At 40.7% G+C, this 20,183-nt stretch overlaps 1 long non-coding RNA gene and 1 pseudogene across 1 annotated transcript in view; one reads left to right on the plus strand and one right to left on the minus strand.

Annotated features, from left to right (window-relative positions):
• Positions 1-5,723: 5,723 nt before the first annotated feature.
• On the plus strand, positions 5,724-7,758 carry LOC102012346 (annotated as a pseudogene).
• Positions 7,759-8,350: 592 nt separating this feature from the next.
• Positions 8,351-20,183, minus strand: part of LOC102020144 — a 45,102-nt gene continuing 33,269 nt past the window's right edge. The window contains exons 2-7 of the long non-coding RNA XR_001234436.1: positions 15,007-15,347; positions 12,370-12,500; positions 12,145-12,274; positions 10,688-10,757; positions 9,035-9,218; positions 8,351-8,662 (exon numbers count right to left, since the gene is read on the minus strand). This is a non-coding gene — a long non-coding RNA (uncharacterized LOC102020144). The remainder of the gene's footprint in view (positions 8,663-9,034; positions 9,219-10,687; positions 10,758-12,144; positions 12,275-12,369; positions 12,501-15,006; positions 15,348-20,183) is intronic.

Below are 20,183 nucleotides of genomic sequence, written 5' to 3' on the forward strand. Positions count from 1 at the left end.
CCGCCCCGCCCCGCCCCGCCCCGCCGGCCGAGGACGCGCATGCGTAGACTGCGCCGCGGGCGCTAGAGACACGGGGCCGCACTGAGGGAGGGGAAGGCGCGCCCGGCTGCGCGCTCGGGGCTGGCTCCGGTGCTTGCATTCCCCACTTTGCATCCGAGGAGTCGCGCTGGGCCTGGGAAGAATCGAAAGGCAGTGCTCGCCAACACGCCTCGCTTCTTCACAACACGACCTGGGCTCCGAAGCATCCCCGAGATGAGCCGCGCCAGGCGGGAGCGCCCCGGGCTGCGGGGGCTGCCGGTCGGGAGGGGCTGCAGGGCGGGGCGCGCCGGGCCGCCGGGGCAGCGGGCGTCCTGCAACAGCCGGGAGACAGCAGCTGTCACTGGGCTCCGACCCAGCTTTCCACATTGTTCTTTCTCTACTTACTTTGCAAAAGTACCTACGTTTTAATAACTTTCTTTTCCTGTTATATTCGTTTTTCCTTTTCCCAGACATTTTTTTGTTACCTCTTCAAAAAAGGGACAGAATTTGAATCTAGCGGCTCATGGTGGCGCATACCTGTTAATCCCAGCACTGGGGAGACCGAAGCAGGAGGATCGCCACGAGTTCGAGGCCAGCCTGGGCTACAGAGTGAATTCAAGGTCAGCCTGAGCTGCATAGTGAGATCTTGTCTCAAAAAGACCGTCCCCCGAAATGGAAACTGTTTCATACTGCCCAAGTCATGTATGTTTAGCAAAGTACCTCAACTACTTTCTTAGCTCGCTATTCTCAAGGGGCATTTCTTTTTTCTTTTTTTTGGTACTGGAAATTGAACTCAGGACCTCCACGCTTGTCAGGCAGGCGCTGTGCCACTGAGCTATATGCCTGGCCCAAAATTCCTTTTCTTTGTTTCGTTTTTGTCTTGTTTTATTTGGTACCGGGAATCGAACTCAGGAACTCGCACTTGCCAGGTAGGTGCTTGTGCCACTGAGCTGTATCTCTGGCCCCTTAGCTCGCTATTCTCAATCACCACCCAGAGACTAAGGAAGAAAGCAGAAAGAGAAATGGACCTTGAAGACCAAAGCCCGGGTTTGGGCTCTGCTTCTGGTACAAAGCAGTACTTCTGGCCAGTTTCTGTAGGATTCCTGTTCCCTCACTGCAGGGTGAGTGCAGTAGTTCTAGCACCATAGCCTGCACGCTAGTAGTTTAGTGGAGATTTGTAAAAAAAACACTTAAAAATGAAAGTTCTGTTGAGTTCGGACAGTGCGCTACTTACCTGGAGTCCTATGACCACTTCTACAGTTTGCCACTCCCGCATGTGCTTCTCAGAAACAACGCCAACTTTTACCAACGAAGCAATGACTACTGCTTGCCTATATGTTGGGAAAAGGTAAATGCCAAATCTACATCAAGCATAAAATAAGCAGTTGTTTTAAAAAATGTCATTTTAAAAATTTAAAACCCCAGTGCAACCTGCAGACTACCACCACATTACCCCTCCAGCCTCTTCCCAAAGCAGCCGCGCGTGGGCGTCACACACCTGCATCACAAACGCCCTTTGGTACTAGGGATTGAACCTAGAGCCTTCATTCCAAAAGCAGTTTCCCGGGGGACGGTGACGCTGGCTTGCCAGAGCTGATCTCATACCTACACAGTGCCAAACACGCTGTACGGTGGGTATCTAAAATAAAGATGGTATTCAAATGGTGTTCACACTTGTATTAATTATTCAGACTTTTTAAGGAAAAAACACCACTAATTTTGACAGCAGTGTTGTAAACTCTCGAAGCTACAGACAAATTCAGAAAGCGTCTGACCCCAAGACAGCAAATCATGTTAAGCATCTTAAGCAAATCTAGATAATACCCAGGTTAATTTTTTTTAAACTTTTTTTTTCCTTTGGTACTAGGGATTAAACCTAGAACCTCCATGCCCAGGCTGCTTTTACTTTTTAAGAAAGGTTCCTGATAAGATGCTGAGGCCAGCCTCAAACTTGCAATCCTCCTGCCTCAGCCTCCCAAGTAGCTGGCATTGTGTGTGCCAGCACATTGGCCCCATGCTAATCTTAACAGCATATCATGAGATAGACAAGCTTTCAGAAACATAAAAATAGTCATTTCAATGCTACTTTAAGGATGAAAAGGAAAAATCCGAATGTCAATAAAAGGTTGGTTAGCAAGTTATATCTACACAACAGAATACTAAGCAAAAACAGAAACTCCAAACAACAATAACATTATATTTCTCTTCACTGACAAAAGAATTGTAATTACAATATGCTGAACACATATTGTTGAGTTTTGTTAGTTTTTGTAGTGTAGGATCATTTCTGTGCGGTTTTACATAGGACACATGTATATCAAAACGTTAATCACTTTTTCTGGCAGTAGGATTTCATGAATTTTTCCCTTCCGTCTTTTTTTACTGTTCCTCTGTCAAATACAGTGTATTTGTTTAGTTTGGAGAAGCCCCTCTAACCTACGCTTTTTACCAAATCAAAACCACATATAGTTTTGTCTTCTATTTTAAAGAATATTGCTGGGCATGGTGGTGCACACCTGTAATCCCAGCACTTGGGAGGCTGAGTCGGGAGGATCATTGCAAGTTCGAGACCAGCCTGAGCTACAAAGTGAGCTCAAGGCCAGACTGAACTGCATAACAAGACCCTGTCCCAAAAAGACCAAAAAAATTAAATAAATAAATAAAAGGAATATTTACTGATGACCATTTTCCATATTATCCAATATAGTACATCATGTTTTCTTTCAAACTGCATAGTATTCTATGATGATGGCAGGACCAGGACTTATTTTCATGATTCCTTTAGTGTTGAGAAAATTAGGTTATGTCAAATTATTTGTGATACATGGGACAGTGACCATCTGATTTATTTCTTTATGAAAATCCTGGAAGGGCTAACAGGTTGAGCTTGTTTTTAAGTAGAGACATTTTCCCCCACCATCTGCACTAGAATCAATTAAAATCAACACTTTCATGACCCTTTAGAAAACTGAGAACACTTAAGAGAAAGCAACACTTACCAAAAACAGACCAAAGCAAGGAGTCCGGGATGGTGGCCTATCACATTGCAAAATATGTAAAGACAGCACATGGGGAACTGTGAACAAAATTAACACTTAACTGTCTGTAGTAAAAATAGCTAAAGCAATAGCGAAGTATAAACCAGAGACTTGGTCCAGAGTCACGTTTCAGGCAGATTTTGCTAGGCTTTACTACTCTATGTGTAGATGAATGACAGGCTTTTACCATTCGCTGTAGATGAACATATACAACATCGGAGCCCTCAGAAGAGATGTAAAACGCCATCCCTGAAGATAAATGCTCACTTATGGGGGCTCAGAAAGAGACAAGAAATACATGCCAGACATAAGTGAAGGAAAAGATTTGTTGGCCAAAACAAAACAAAATAAACCTATAATGACTTTTTTTTTGTTTGTTTTTTTTGAGGCAGGGTCTCAGTATGCAGTTCAGGCTGGGCTTGAACTCAATTTTGTAGCCCAGACTGGTCTTGAACTCACAACAATCCTCCTGCCTCATCCTCCCGAGTGCTTGGATTACAGGCGTGCGCCACCACGCCCAGCCTTGTAATGGCTTTTAAATACAAATTACCATTTTTAAGCGTTTAGCTTATTACCTAGTCTGCCTTACATAACACTCTCTATATACTAAGGCAACGCCTTAAATAAGTACAGCTTCAACAGAATTGTGGTCTTGAAATAAAATAAAGAATCAGGGAAACAATTTTTCTTCAGGGTCGTATTTATACTTTAGTACAAGTGAATTTACTTTTTACAATAAATGCTTGAGATTTATTTTAGAACTCAATTATTAAGTATTTTCCTACAAGTTCACGCTTTCCATTAAAATAATAAAATGATCATTGACAATACTTCAGCATATGAAAGCAATCAAGGATAAAGATATTCAGACGCCTATCCAGCCATTCCTTTGCACAAATACACTTCCTTTTTCTTTTTTCTTTTACAGAGCTGCAGGTCAAACCCAGGACCTGGCACACGCTAAGCATCTCTCTACAATGAACCACAGAAGCTTTTATTACCTGTCATGCACTAAATATAACATTTTGTGTATTTTTTTTTTTTTTTTGTCTTTTTGATATAGAGTCTCGCTGTGCAGTTCAGGCTGGCTTTGAGCTCACTTTGTAGCCCAGGCTGGTCTCGAACTTGCAATGATCCTCCTGACTCAGCCTCGCTGGTAGCGTGCGCCACCATGCCCAGCTTTGTAAGGGTTATTCTTAAGAACTGACTAATATTTTGGTTAACAGAATTATCATATTTTTCACTAGTTCCTGTCACTGGGCTTTTGGTTGTTTGCAAGCTCTGGTATGACAAATAATAGACTTTAAAGTCAAAGCAAATACTAATCATTTCTTTAGAATAATCTCAGCATTTGGGAGGCTGCAGCAAGAAGATCACCATGAGTTTGGGACCATCCGAGGCTACATGGTATGTTCAAGGCCAGCCGGAGCTACTTAGTGAGAGCCTGTCTAAAAAAAAAAAAGAATACATTCCCAGAAAAAGAATTATCAGTCAGAAAGAAGATGCACATCTGGAAACACTTTTTTTTGTACTGGGAATTGAACTCAGGACCTTGCGTTTGCCAGGCAGGCACTGAGCTATATCCCTGACCCTTTTCCTTCTGTTGTTACTTAGGGGTCACTGCTTTAATTTCTTTCTTTCTTTCTTTCTTTCTTTTTTCTTTTTTTCCCCCCGGTACCGGGAATCGAGCTCACGACCTCGCACTTGCCAGGCAGGCGCTGTGCCGTTGAGCTAAATCCCCAGCCCCATACTATTTATTCTTACCAATTAAGTCCAAGGAAACATCTGAAATGCTAAAATTTCCTTCATTGTATAGAGGAGCAGCTCACAGGTTCTATAAAACATGGTAAGATGGGACAACTTTATCATTAAATCATGTATTTTAAAGTATAGTGACAGCAATACTTAAACTTAGAAGTCAATTTATTTGAATAACCGGTAGAAAAGCACTTGGCTTTGGCCACAGATGATTCAAAATTAAAACAAAGTATTTTTCTGGACATGTCACCAGGATTATTCTGCCAATTTGAAGGAAATACAAAAATAAGACCAATAGACTGAGCTAGAAAGAGTAATCATTAGCTTACTGAAGAAAAGCTAAGCTACCTGATTTTAAAAAGGTTGAAACCTGGCGTGGTGGCACATGCCTGTAATCCCTGCACTCAGTTTTTTTTTTAATTTTTTTTTTTTTTAATTTTTGGTTTTTTTCCGGTATCGGGAATTGAACTCACGACCTTGCACTTGCCAGGCAGGCGCTGTGCTGCTGAGCTAAATCCCCATCCCAATCCCAGCACTCAGGAGGCTGAGGCAGGATCGTTGCAAGTTCGAGACCAGCCTGAGCTACAAAGTGAGCTCAAGGTCAGCCTGAACTGCATATGGAGACCCTATCTCAAAAACACCAAAAAAAAAAAAAAAGAAAAAAAAAAGGTTGATTGTTAAACCTTTATGTCTATGATTATAGATCATTTCCCCCCTAAAGTACCCTAGAGGCCCCTGCAAGTAGATTTCACAGTCAGCGCCTCCCAGCGTCTGCACACCCACCTACCTCAGGAGACCTGCTCCTGGCAGCCGGCCGCATCACTGGCGGCTCAGCGCACGACGCCTAACGAACTGCACTGGCGCGCCCTCTGCCGGTAGCGACCGGTAACGGCCGCTCGCGCGGGCTGACGGTGGGCGGGGCGATCCAGCCCTGCCCAGGCCCCGCCCCCGGCGTTCCCCCTCGCGCCCCATCCGCTCCGCGCCGGAAGTGGCCGCGAGATCGCCGGAAGATGGCGGCGCCTGGGTCACCTCTGCGGGCGGGGTTCGCACCGCCAGGCCGGAGCGCGGAGCTGGCCTGCAGCTGAAGATGTCGCGCAGCTCACCAAGGCAGTGCATGCTTCCAACCCTGAAAGTGACGAGCATGAATCTGCAATTCAGGCCAGTGAAGATGTTCGCAAAGGAGAAATCCAACAAATTCTCGCAGCAATGAGAGAAAAAGTACTACAGTATAAAAGCAAAGTAACAGAGGAGTTAGAACTCAAGGGGAAGGTTCAGGTTTTAGAAGCATCCTTAGAATATCACATAAAAATGAAGTAGCAGGCAGAAGCCCAGAAGCAGCAGAAGCCCAGCGTGTCCAGCACATGGGAACCGCGTCCAGAGAGGCCCGGGAGATCAGAAGGAGCTTCAAAGCAAAGTTGCAGCGCCTTGGGCAGCTCTAGGTGCAGTTTGAAAAAGACAGTTGGCACTGGAAGATTTGCGGACCGCTCACTGCCCGGAGATGCAAGAGATGAAGTTGCAGCAGGATCCGAGCCTCCTGCAGGATCCAGAGCTCTAGGCGGAAGAAGGCAGTGAAGCTGCACAGGAGGAGGTGGAGGTCTTAAAACACAGAGCTCAGGCTTGAAAAAGCTCATGGAAGAGGATGAAGGTAAGCTGAAGAGAGATCATTGAGCTAGCAAAGTAAAGGAAGCTGATTGTGGAAAAGAATTTCAGGGACAGGAAGCAGTTTTAAGAAAAAACTATAGGAACGTTAAAGACTGAGTTACAGACAGCCCAGGACGAAGCCAGCAGTGTTCTTGACCCTTGTTTTAGACCGCACTTGCCATAGCAGAGAGCAATGCTCAGGTTCTTCAAAAACAGCTCGATGAATCCACCGGGTGAGAAGTGGCCTTATTAAGCAAGCCCAAAGAAGCAGAAAGTGAGCTAGCAACTGCCAGAGAACGTTCACAGCAGCACAAATCAGAGCTTGTCCTCAAAGCCAGGCATGTTAGAGTCCTTTGGTGTCTCAAATGACGCAGGCAGTTACAATTAAAGATTTAGAATCAGAAAAATCAAGGGCCCATGAGATTATCTCAGCTTGAAGAGGAAAGAGCTTTTTCGCAAAGCAGAACTCGAGTCTAGATGAAGAGCAGAAGCAACGTATTCTGGAAATGGAGAAGAAGGTAAATGAAGCAAAGCAACTCAGCAAGAATATTACAAAATGGAGCTTAAAACCTTGCAAAGTAGATCGGAAGGGGAACTGACTCAATTAGATGAAGGCCATTCTAAGACTGGAAGAATTAGCCTGGAAGCACCCTATGGTAACTGAGGCTGGCCACAGCAATGCAGTTCGAGATAAGAAAAAAACTGCGCATAGAACTGGAGGAACAATATAAAAAGGAGCAACTAAACCTGGAAGAGGACAAGAATGAGCTTCAGCCAGAGCTAGGAAACCTGAAGGAAGAACTGGGAGATAAGGTGAATATAGCTAATCAAGAGGCCAGAGTGCTTCAGGCCTGTTACCTGCACGAATAGGTGTTGATAATTGGACTGCTCTGTGATGCCACAGGTGAGCAAGCCTCACTGGTGAGCAAAAATAATTGGAAACACTTTGATCGATGTGAAATTCTTCATCACACTTTGGTTATATCCTATAAGGTAAACAAAACAAAACAAAAACATTAAACATTTCATATGGGGAAAAACAAACAGAGAATATCAGCTTGCTGGAAAGGAAACAGGAAAGGTATCTGCTCTTTTGCAAAACATTGGTATTGTCTGCTATACACTTTGTCTTGGTTTTAAAAAGAGAAACTAAGTTCTAGGTAGTGACATCTAAAATTTTAAATTCTGTATGAAAATACTATTTAGTTTGGAAAAGAAAAGGCTAAGAACAGGACATGTGAGGAATCCCAGCACTTGGGAGGCAGAGGCAGGAGGATTGCTGTTTTTTTTGTTTTTGTCCTTTTGAGACAGGGTTTTGTTATGCAGTTCAGGCTGGCCTTGAGCTCACTTTGTAGCCCAGGCTGTTCTCAAACTCCCAACGATCCTCCTGCCTCAGCCTCCCATCCTCCTGCCTCAGCCTCCCAGTGCTGGGATTACAGGCGTGCGCCACCATGCCTGGCTGGATCACTGTTTTTTCAAGGCCAGCGTGGACTACACTGCAAGATCCTGTCTCAAACAACAATAACAAAAAGGATATAATACAAATGTTCTAAGTCAAAAACTTTAATACACATAAAAGCTTAAAAAAATTGTTCTTTTTTTTTAACCTTCTTTCCATCTTTTCTGAGCATAAAATTTAGTAAGGACTAATAGATAAAACATAGGATCTACCTGCTTTAAATTACCTGAAGTTCTTAAATGTTTAGGAAATAGTTTTGCCAGGTAGCTTAATAGTATCCCTTGGTTACCTAAAAAAAATCTTGACGCTGTTTAAAGAAAAACACAACCTTTTTTTGATAGTGCTTCCATATGATCTAATTTAACTACATACCAAATAAATTCATGTAGTTAGCCCAAAGTCACATACTTTAACTTTATCTTAAAGCCATGGAACATTCACATTTGAAAAAGCACCTTTTTGAAAATGCTTCATGGCATACTCTAGAGAGGATGTAAATCCTGCTGACTCTTTGCCTGTGAACAGTCATTTATCTTCACAGAGTAAGGCTTTTATATACTGAGATTTTTCTAGCAGGCTAGGCTTGTTTTATTAACAATTCATACTGTTTTCTACCTAGTTGTTTCTGCTTCAGGGTACAAGGATTTAAAACGATGCCTGTAGGGTCTGTGTACTTACAGAGCGACGGTGGTGACTGGTCTGACAACTGTACTGCAGCACACCCAGTTTGCACCTAAATAGCAACACCCTGCAAAAGAAAAAGAACTTAGCATCTCACTCCTTAGACAGCATCCAAACATCCTCAAAGCCTCCAAATTAAAATCACTTTGATAAGTGATACCATATTTATATTTAACTCCTTCAGTTTAGTCATCCCGAATGGCAGTAGAGGATGGATGTGGATGGCAGCAAATCATCTAAATACAATTAAAAAAATTATACTACAGCCAGACATGGTGGCGCATGCCTGTAATCCCAGCACTTGGGAGGCTGAGGCAGGAGGATTATTGCAAGTTCGAGACCAGCCTGGGCTACAAAGTGAGCTCAAGGCCAGCCTGAACTGCATAGAGAGACCCTGTCTCAAAAAGACAAAAAAAAAATTATACTACAAGAATATCACCTGAAAGATTTCACTTTTCATATAGTCTGGAGTTCCAGAATAGTGTCACACAGAACAAAAGGGGCAGAAGTGGGTCCCTGCTACAGTTTGCATCCGAAATGTCTCGCAAAGGCCCGTATGTTAAAGGCTTGGTTCTGAGCAGGTAGCACTGTTGGGAAGTGGTGGAACCTTCAGAAGGTGTGGCCTAGAACAAGAAAGTCAGGTCACAATGTGAGAGTCACCCTTACAGGGAATTCTGGGACTCTGGCCTCTTCTGTTTCTTGGCTTTCATGAGGTGAACTGTCCTCCTCTGCCACATGCTCACGGAATGATGTCCCAAATAGGCATTGTATTCTGAAGATTCCTTTGTATTCTAATTCTTTTATTTTATTTTATGGTAGTAGGGATTGAACTCAGGGCCTTGTGCATGGTAGGCAACACTCTTACCACTGAGCTATATCCCCAGCCCAGTACAACAAAATTCATCTTTCTACATTTTCAAATATTTCCTTTCTGAAACATATCCAGTGGTTCTTGTTTGTAATAAATGCAATCTTGACTTCAATCTCTATTTCAAACTAAAAGGCCTAAATATCAGGCTTTATTTTTCTTCACGGTCTACATGAAGATGTAATAGTGATATAGGAGAAATATAACTTCCAGCTTGCTGGATGTCCCATGTGTCAGGTTTGTGTCCCTTGACTAGTAAAGAATAAATTTCAAGGGACAACAGAGGTTAAGAGTAGGAAAGGTTTGTTGACAGATGGCTTCTGAAAGACGGGAGGAGACTTGAAAGTGGGTTGCCGCTGAGGTCCTTTGTCAGGGGTAATTTGTACAGCAAAGTCGTCATATAGGCACAATGTGGGGCACACTATAATCAGCCTGTAAGATGACAAGTACAGCTGCTTAGCTAACATTGATCCAATAGGGAAGCGAGTCACGTAGCAGGGGTGCATGGAAAGAATGAAGGCATTTTTGGGAGGGGATGGATCTGAATGCTCTGGTCACCCACCTGGGTAACTGATGCCTGTCTGGGCTAACCAGACCAAGTGGTGCTAATTACAATATAATTCCAAGTTGCTGCTTATTCCTTAGGGAGGCGGGTAGGCCTGCCTACTGCATCTCTATTTTGGACCTGGTCTTCTTCAAGTGAGCCTCCAGCCACAATTCTGATGTTTTTATATTTGTGCTGACTTCCTTGAGAGGCCAGTCTCTGTACATACTCAGTTTTATCTAACTTAGCTGTCTATAATAATAGAGCAAATTAAATATATAACTAGAATAAGCACTGCTGTTTGTCGCTCCTGTTTCATATCATCTGCTGTTTTTCCACCTAGATTATCTTCTCCTCATGTCTTTTAACTAGTCTGTGAATTTTGCAGAAAATCTGCAGAACTTGATCCCCAAATGTACAAGGATGTTGGTTAAATCATTTCAAAGGTTTTCTCCTGCAGTGCATTGTTGAGCTTTTATATTTGGATGAAAAATGTAAAGAACCCTAATATGTAGATTATAAAAATGTGTTTTGTTAGTCTTCAATTGTGACTATGAACTACACCAGGGGAGGGACTCGGTCTTCTTCCTTTTGTCTTACTGTGCCTTGCAGAGAACCGAATAGTAATAAAAACCTGATGAAATGAAACTAAATCAAAAATTAAAACCAAACATACTTACTCTCCCATAGCCCACGGTGGACAGCACCATAAAGGAGGGAAATGTTTCTGAGGGTCTTTGGCTTCAGGGACTAATAACAGATTTGGATATTGATTAGTTAGATAACTGGGAAGGAATATCATGAGGTTGTAAATGACATAAGCTTCATAGCATTCTCTGTAGGTATCCACACATACTGCAGTCCTGGGATATTCCAAAGCTATTACCATGAAAAAGCTTACAATTTAAAAATAGTTGAAGCTTACACAAAATTACCACTCCAATTCATGGTACTGAAAACAAGACTTGAGATGTCACATACTTACATTAAATGCTCTATACTTTATGATTATGATCTGTGAAGTGTGTGTGTGTGTGTGTGTGTGTGTGTGTGTGTGTGTGTGTGGTGCTGGGCCTCAAATGTAGGGCCTTTCACATGCTAAGCACATGCTCTGCCCCTGAGTTACATCCCCAGTCCGAAGAAACTAATTTTTAAAACCAATAAACATCTTACACATAGATAAATAAAAAGATAAGTGTTTGTTTAGGATAAATCATGAACATGAGATAAGCTAAACTGAGTTCCCAAATGTAATCAGAAAACTTTCTTGATATGATCATAGAAAATGACAATACAGACATTTTCTTTTTTTTTTTTTTTTTTTGTTTTTTTTTGGTTTTTCTCCGGTACCGAGAACCGAACTCACGACCTTGCGCTTGCCAGGCAGGCGCTTTGCCGCTGAGCTAAATCCCCAGCCCCCGACATTTTCTTTATATCTAATCAAACTAGAGAAGTAGCCATATCTCCTGGGCAATTAATAATTTTTTTTTACTCAAAGGAAGGATTTATTGAATAAAAAGGTTTTATAATGCACAGTTAACCACTTGTATCTATGGAATCTGTGGATTCAACCAAACCTAGATAAAAAATATTTGCAATAAAGAAATGAACACTTTCCATCTGTACTAAACATGTACGGATTTTGGGGTCATTATCTGCTCAACAATAAAGCGTAAGGACCATTCACATAGCATTTGCAGGTGCTGTAGGTCAGGGATGATGGGTGTTACAGGTGTCAGGCATCACAGGTCACCTAGAGAGGACGGACGGTATACAGAGCACTGAACGCCTGTGGGAGGCTGTGCGCAGGTCACACGCTGACAGTGCCTAGTTGATATGAAGAAGTTGAGCATCAGCACCTTCGGTATCTCTGGGGGGCCTTGGAACCAGTCCTCTGTGGGCTCTAAAATATGACTGTAATTTAAAACATTACAAATAGGGTATGGTGGTGCATCCCTGTAACCCCAGCAGCTAGGATGGCTGAGGCAGGAGGATTCCCATGAATTTGAGGACAGTCTCAGCTACATAGTGAGTTCAAGTCCAGCCTGAACTATATAGCAAAACACATTCTCAACCCCTACCAAAAAACCAAATTCTTAGCTAATGAAATAAAATAACACATATGAAACGTACATACACTGTCTAAACTGTATGTGTACCATCCACTGTTTTTTTCTTTTTGGTACCAGGAGTCAAACTCAGGACCTTGGGCTTGTGCTTGTGCTCCTGAGCTATATCCCTGCCCCTGTGCATACCATCCAAAAACCCTGTTTGGAAAGCAAAGAATACATTTTAAACATTTTCTGTTACGTTTATGATAGAAGCCAACACAGCATCAGGAGAATCAAAATAGAAGCGGAACCTTATGATCGGCTTCTGTAGCTCAGGCTGTGTGTAATGCACGAGGTGCTGCAGGATCCCCCACAGCGAGATAGGGACCGTCAGCAGCAGAAAGATTCCAGCAATAAACCAAGCCTTGGTGTGTATTCCAACCTTGAGAAACAAAGGAGCACATTAGCAGAGATCGTGATTTATAACTAGACTCAATAAAATGTTTACTTCCTAAATTTTCATTTGATTACAAATGAAGCTCAATATTTTCTAACTGATTAATGGCTATTTTTATTTCATCTTCAAAATAAACAGCCTGGCTGGGCATGATGGTTGCATGCCTGTAATCCTAGCACTTAGGAGGCTGAGGCAGATGGATTGCCATGAGTTCAAGGCCAGCCTGGGCTACACAGTGAGTTTAAGACCAGTTTGAACTACATAGCAAGACCCTGTCTCAAAAACAAAAACAAAAACAAAACAAAACAACAAAACCTCAAAACAAAAATAAACAGCCCATTTGTGGTTTTTGGAGGGAAGGGTCATATTTTTCCTCATGGAGTTGAGCATTTTCTCTCATGGAGCCTTTTATAACAGCTTTTTATACATTAACAATATTAAAAAACAAAAACAAGCCAGGAGTGGTGGCACAGGCCTGTAATCCCAGCACTCAGGATGCTGAGGCAGGAAGATCGTTGCAAGTTCAAGGCCAGTCTGGGCTACAAAGTAAGCTCAAGGCCAGCCTGAAGTGCATAGTGAGACCCTGTCTCAAAAAGACAGAAAAAAAAAAAATCAATATTAACATCATGTCACACACCTCTGCCCACTAGTTAATTTCCTCTTTTAAGCCGTTTGATTTTTTTTTTTTTTTTCTGCACTGGGAATTGAACCCAGGGCCTTTGCACTAAGCTACACTCCCAGCACCACCACTGCCTTTTAAATTTTGAGATTGGGTCTTGCTAAATTGCCCAGGCTGGGATCAAACTTGTGAACCTCCCGCCTCAACCTCCCAGAGTGCTGAGATTACAGGCTTTCCCCACCGTGCCTGGCTTTTATTCTGAAGCATGTTAGTAACCTGACACATGGAAACAACAGTGAACACTGGGGTTATTGGTCTAAGTTCTTTATATCAATTCTCCCCTAACTCTCTCAATTGGTAACTAGGTTACACCACTATCCAAGCAAATTGGAACATATACTACTTGTTATATATACAATATATCAATTTAGGGTATTGTCATTTTAAAAATCCTTAATGTTTTCTTCTAGGTGAATACCCGATCAATATTTTATTTTATTTATTTTTTTGTCTTTTTGAGACAGGGTGGTTTCACTATGCAATTCAGGCTGGCCTTGAACTCACAGTGACCCTCTTGCCTCAGCCTTCTGAATGCTAGGATTACAGGCATGCGTCACCACACCTGGCCCCAATATTTTATTTTAAGAGCTCAATTTTTAAAAATACACTTTGAGTCATCTCATTTTAAAGTACAGCTGAAATAGGTGATTCAATTTCTGGTTAAAAACTAATTTATCTGAATCTCTGCTCTTTTTTTGGGGTGGGCTCCAGGTAACGCATTTAATATTAACTTGCAATCCTGCCTTAGAGAGTGAATCCTCTCTTTTTTTTAAGGGAAAAATGGTATTTACTTTTGGCATTTAAAGAGTGCAGTTAAAATTAAGATAGAACTAAAGTCTACAATTTTAGCTCCACTATTTTGAAAAAGATTTTTTTTTTTCTGTTTTTTTTGAGACAGGGTCTCACTATGTACTTCAGGCTGGCCTTGAGCTCACTTTGTAGCCCAGGCTGGCCTCGAACTTGCAATGATCCTCCTGCGTCAGCCTCCCTAGTTCTGGGATTTTACCCCCACTTGGAGATAAAGATTAGAGAAACAGAAAACAAAAGTATGGAGAACAAGTGTATTTTTACAATAATAAGTTTCTACATTAAAATGTGTAGAAAACATGAAAAGCAGATATGTGGAGGTGAAGATTCCAAATAGAATATAAGCGCACTCATTTTCCAGGGCTTTTTGTCTCCCTCAAGTTCATTTAAAATATAACATTCACTTAAATTGAGATTCAATGATGATACAGAAAAGATATCATAAGCACGTTCTACAGTTTTTACAATAAAAAGTGATTCTTAAGAACAGAATTGCCAGCTAGAGTTAATGTCCACATTTTTTTTTTTTTTTTTTTTTTTTTTTGAGACAGGGTCTTGCAAAGTAGTTCAGGCTGGCCTTTAACATACTGATCTAACAGCCTCCCCAGTGCTGGGATTATAGGTACGTATGCCCCTCCCAGCCAGAGTCAGTATCATTTTGACCCTGCAGGTAGTGATTTAATTTCCAAGAAACATCTGTGACATTATATTAATTTGAATTACTGTTTCTATAGTTGTTTTGATTTAAAAACCTACGCATAAGGAAGTTATATTTTAAGACAGGCATGGTCTCACACACCTGTAATCCCAGCACTTAGGAGGCTGAGGCAGGAGGATTGCCATGGGTTTGAGGCCAGCTGTGCTATATAGTGAGACACTGTCTCAAAAAAAAAGAAGAAAGAAATTTATTTTACGTGTGTACATACTTAAGCAACATTGTAAAATGAAAAGTCAGTATCACATACTTGTAGAAATTAAACATATATAAATTAAATACATATTTACCTCAGGAGGGGAAGGAGCAGGTGACAGACAGGATTGGGATCAGGGGGAAGGAAAGGGTGAAAATTGAAAGAGAGAGGGACAGTTGCTTGATGATCTGGGGTTTATAATCAAACCCATTTTCAATTTGAAATGCAAAGCTGCAAGTTAGGGAGGAAGTAGATATTCATGTGATTGCTGCTTCTTGCTAGAAAGCACCAAGGATGTGGCGCAAGGTATCCAGTGTGGGAGTTTGTGAGCGAGGCTCTGAGGAGGTTGGCTTGAGAAGACTGAAGGTGTAGATGGAACATGGAACACACAGGCTGAGCACGAGCCAAGGAAACTTGCAGCCAAAGTGATCCTTCCTGAAAAATATGGAAAGAAGGCTTTTGTCAATGGAGGGGGGCAGGGGTTGAAGGGAGGGGAGGTGAATGGGGGAAATAAGAATCAACATATCATGTACAGGTACAAATTCTCTGTGATGAATGCAATCATTGTGTTTATCTAAAATGTACCAATAAAATCTGATTAAAAAATAACACAAAGGGCACGAGATACAGCCCAGTGGCACAAGCGCCTACCTGGCAAGTGCAAGGTGCTGAGTTCGATTCGTGGTACTAAAAAAAAAACCCAAAAACCAGGAGAGACCCAGCCCACTGCCCCTTCTCCATCAAGGCAGTCTCTGTCCTGAGGAACTCAGATGTCTGGTTCATTCCCCTATGCCATGGGCCAGGCAGCCAGCACAGGAAGTGCCTGGGACTTGGCAACTGACTTGTCCATCCAGAGGAACCCAGTCTAAGTCCACTCTAACAAGGGGAAACACTTTGCATACAAATTCCTAATTTATGATTGGTTCTGCTATATAACTACAGATTTTGCTCTTGTGGTCTGAAGTACAAGATGAATAGTTACAACAGCTTATCAATTTCTAAATTGTATTTGATGCTATCAAAATTGCTAATTGTTCTACTGTAGCTAGGATGTCACATCTGTTTTAATCAATTGTTCTCCCTTGTGTAACAATATTGGGAAGCTTTGGGGTAATAACTTCACTATACTCTACACCAAAAGACTGGTGACAGAACCAAACAGAAACCAACATTCCACTCTCAGTTAATTGGGAAGGTAGGATTTTGGGGCAGACACAAACCAAGAATCTCCTACACATTGAAGATATTCCTGAAGAAGAGACTTTTCCTAGAGAGGCCTTGATACCAGTGATACAGCTACTTACTACCAAAACTCATAAGGATCATCACAGAAAACAAAATAAAAATTTTTTTTAAAAATAGAAAATGTCAAGATGAAGGAGGAAATGCAATCTCAGACCTCCAGCCCACCCAGAACAAGTTCAGGAGACAGCAACATAGAAGAAATTGGAAGTCACACATCTGAAATTTCTGAAATGATAGCAACTGAAGTAAAGAAACAACTCCATCAGGCCATAGAAGACATCAGATCAGAAATAATCTCTCATATAAAAAAAAGAAATGACAACCATGAAAGAATTGCTCAGCATATCTAAAGGAGACATAGATAAAAAACAGAGGTGCATAGGAAAATGATAGAAACCTTGAATGAACAATATAGGAAAGAATTAGAATGCATGAAACAGATTGAAACAGATATCCAGGAAATTAAAAATTCTACTGAAAGCAAAACTGCTTGAATGAAACTGAAGATAGACTTTCAGATCTTGAAGACAGGATTGCAGCTAGTGATCATGAAAGGAACAATCTCTTAAAAATAGCAAGGAACCAGGAAATAACAATTCAACAGCTGCAAGATGATGCAAAGAAAAACAATATGATTGATAGGTATCGATGAAAAAGTAGGAGTCAATGCAAATGACATAAAAAGACTATTTGCAGAAGTAATAGCAGAAAATTTCCCAAGCATAGGAAAAGAATCAGAGACAGTTAGTGAGGCACATAGAAACCCAATGATCCATAACCAAAATAAATCTACACCTAGACATATAATAATGGAGATCTCAGAAATTCAGCATAAGAACAGAATATTAAAAGCTGTTAGAGAAAAGAAACAGATCATGTATACAGGAAAGCCCATCAGAATCATGGCAGACTTCTCAACACAAACCATCACATCAAGAAGAGCTTGGAGTTAAGTATTTGAAGTCCTGAAAGAAAACATCTTCCAACCCAGAATACAAAACTATCTTTTGGGGCTGGGGATTTAGCTCAGCAGCAAAAGCACTTGCCTGGCAAGCGCAAGGTCGTGACTTCAATTCCTGGTACTGGAAGAAAAGACAAAAACAAAAACAAAAACAAAAACAAAAACAAAAACAAACAAACAAAAAAACTATCTTTCAAAATTAATGGAGAAATAAGATACTTCCATGACAAAGAACAACTGAAGAAATTCATGACCACTAAACCAACCCTACAGAGAGTACTGAAAGGTATTCTAAAAAGAGATAAAAATGGCCACAATTCCAAGAACAACAACAGAAGGAAACCACCAAGCAGAGCAAGCAATTAAACACAGGGGGAAAAGTAGGGAACTAACAGCAGGAAAATAACATGACAAAGGTAAACTAATACATATCAGTTATAATCATTAATGTAAATGGCCTCAATTCACCAATCAAAAGAAACAGACTGGCTAAGTGGATCAAGAACCAAAATCCAACAATATGCTGTACACAAAAAACACATTTAACTCAAAAGGAAATTCATAGACTGGCAGTCGAAGGATGGAAAACAATACTCCATGCAACAGGAATGCAGAAAAAAGCAAGGCCAAAGCCCAAAGAAGGCAGGAAACTATAAAGATCAGAGCAGAAATTAATACAATGGAGACTAAAAAAAAATGCAAAGAATTAATGAATTGAAGAGTTGGTTCTTTAAAAGAATAAATGAAATTGATAAACCTCTAGCCAACCTTATCATAAAAAGGAATCAAAAAACTCAAATACATGCAGTAAGGAGTGAAAAGGGTGAAATAACTATATATCCTGTGGAAATTCAGAAGATCATCAATTCCTACTTCAAAAATCTTTACTTGCATAGAATGGAAAACACAGAAGTGGACAGATTTCTAGAAACATATGAATTATCAAAGCCAAATCAAGAAGATATAAAAATTCTGAATAACTCAATATCAGTCAATGAAACTAAAAACATAATTAAAAACTTGATGGATTCACAGCTGAATTCTACAAGAAATTTAAAGAAGATTTAATGCCAATACTCCTCAAACCAATGAAATTGAAAGGGAAGCAAGTCTTCCTAACTCATTCCTGGAGGCAAGTATTACTCTGAAACCAAAACCAGCGAAAGACCCAACAAAAAAGAGATCTACAGGCCAATCTCCCTAATGAACAGAAATGCAAAAATCCTCAATAAGATACTGGCAAACAGAATTCAGAAAATCATGAAGAAGAAGACTATACACCATGACTAAGTGGGATTCCTCCCAGGAATGCAGGGATGGTTCAATATATGCAAATCAATACATGTAATACACCATATCAACAGACCCAAAGACAAAAATCACGATTATCTCAGTAGATGCAGAAAAAGCTTTTGATAAAGTCCAACACTCATCATGATAAAAGCCCTACAGAAAATCAGAATAGATGGTCTTTATCTCAATCTGATAAAAGCCATCTATAAAACCAACATACAACATTATACTAAATGGACAAAAACTGAAACCTTTTACTCTAAAATCAGGAATAAGACAAGGATATACACTATCACCATTCCTGTTCAATATAGTTTTAGAAACATTAGCCAGAGCAATTAGACAAGAGAGAGAAATAAAAGGAATATGGAAGAATTAAAGTTATTATTTGCATTTCACATGATACTCTACATAGAAGACCCCAAAAACTCCACCAAAAGACTTCTAGATTTAATAACCAAATTCAGTAGCTTAGTGTGATACAAAGTCAACACTCAGATATCAACAGACTTCCTGTACACAAACAACAAATTCACTGAGAGAGTAATTAGGAAATCACTCCCTTCACAATAGCATCCAAAAAATATGAAATACTTAGGAATCAATCTAACAAAGGAAGAAAAAGATCTATACATTAAAAATTATAGTACTCAGAAAAGAGAGATTAAAGAGGATTAAAGAAAATGGAAAGATATTCCTTGCTCATGGATAGGAAGAACCAACATTGTGAAAATGCCCATACTCCCGAAACTGTTATACAGATTCAATGCAATCCCAATAAAAATACCCTTAGCATATCTCACAGATCTAGAGAAAACATTTCTAAAATTCATCTGGAACCAGAAGAGACCTAGAATAGCAAAGGGACTCCTGAGCAACAAAGGAAAGGGAGGAGGCATCACAATTCCTGACTTGAAATTATACTATGAAGCTACTGTGATAAAATCAGCACAGTATTGGCAAAAGAAAGACCTGAGGATCAGTGGAACAGACTAGAAGACATAGACAGAACTATAAACACACTCAGCCACCTTATCTTTGACAAAGGGGCCAAACATGTTCACTGGCAGAAAGATAGTCTCTTGCCGGGTGTGGTGGCACAAGCCTGTAATCCCAGCACTTGGGAGGCTGAGGCAGGAGGATCTCTGTGAGTTCAAGGCCAGCTTGGGCTACAAAGTGAGCTCAAGGCCAGCCTGAAGTGCATAGTGAGACCCTGTCTCAAAAAGAGAAAAACAAAAGAAAAGAAAAGAAATCACCAAGAGAGTGAAAAGAAAACCCACACATTGGAAAAAAATTTTAGCCAACTGTCCCTCAGCAAAAGACTTCTATTTAAAACATATAAAGAATTTTAAAATATCAGACCCTCAACATTCAAAGATCCAATCCAAAAATACGGCTCTGAGATGAATACACATTTCTCAGATGAAGAAATACAAATGGCAAATAAATACATGAAAAAAATGTTCAGCATCATTAGTCATTCAAGAAATTTAACTTAAAAGGACACTGAGATTCTATCTCACCCCAGAAACAATGGCTATCATCAAGAAATCCACCAAGGCTGGGCATGGTGGCACATGCCTGTAATTCCAGCACTTGGGAGGCTGAGGCAGGAGGATTGTCATGAATTTAGGCCAGAAAAACTGAAAACATCATACCACAGAGATATATGTGCACCCATGCTTACTTTTCATAGCTAAATCTTGGAAACAACCCAAATGTCTATCAACTGTGCAATGGATAAAAAAGATGTGGTATTTTTATACAATGGA

Source organism: Chinchilla lanigera, unplaced genomic scaffold, assembly GCF_000276665.1.
Source record: "Chinchilla lanigera isolate Chin_1 unplaced genomic scaffold, ChiLan1.0 scaffold00027, whole genome shotgun sequence".
In the NCBI taxonomy this organism is placed as follows: Eukaryota; Metazoa; Chordata; class Mammalia; order Rodentia; family Chinchillidae; genus Chinchilla; species Chinchilla lanigera.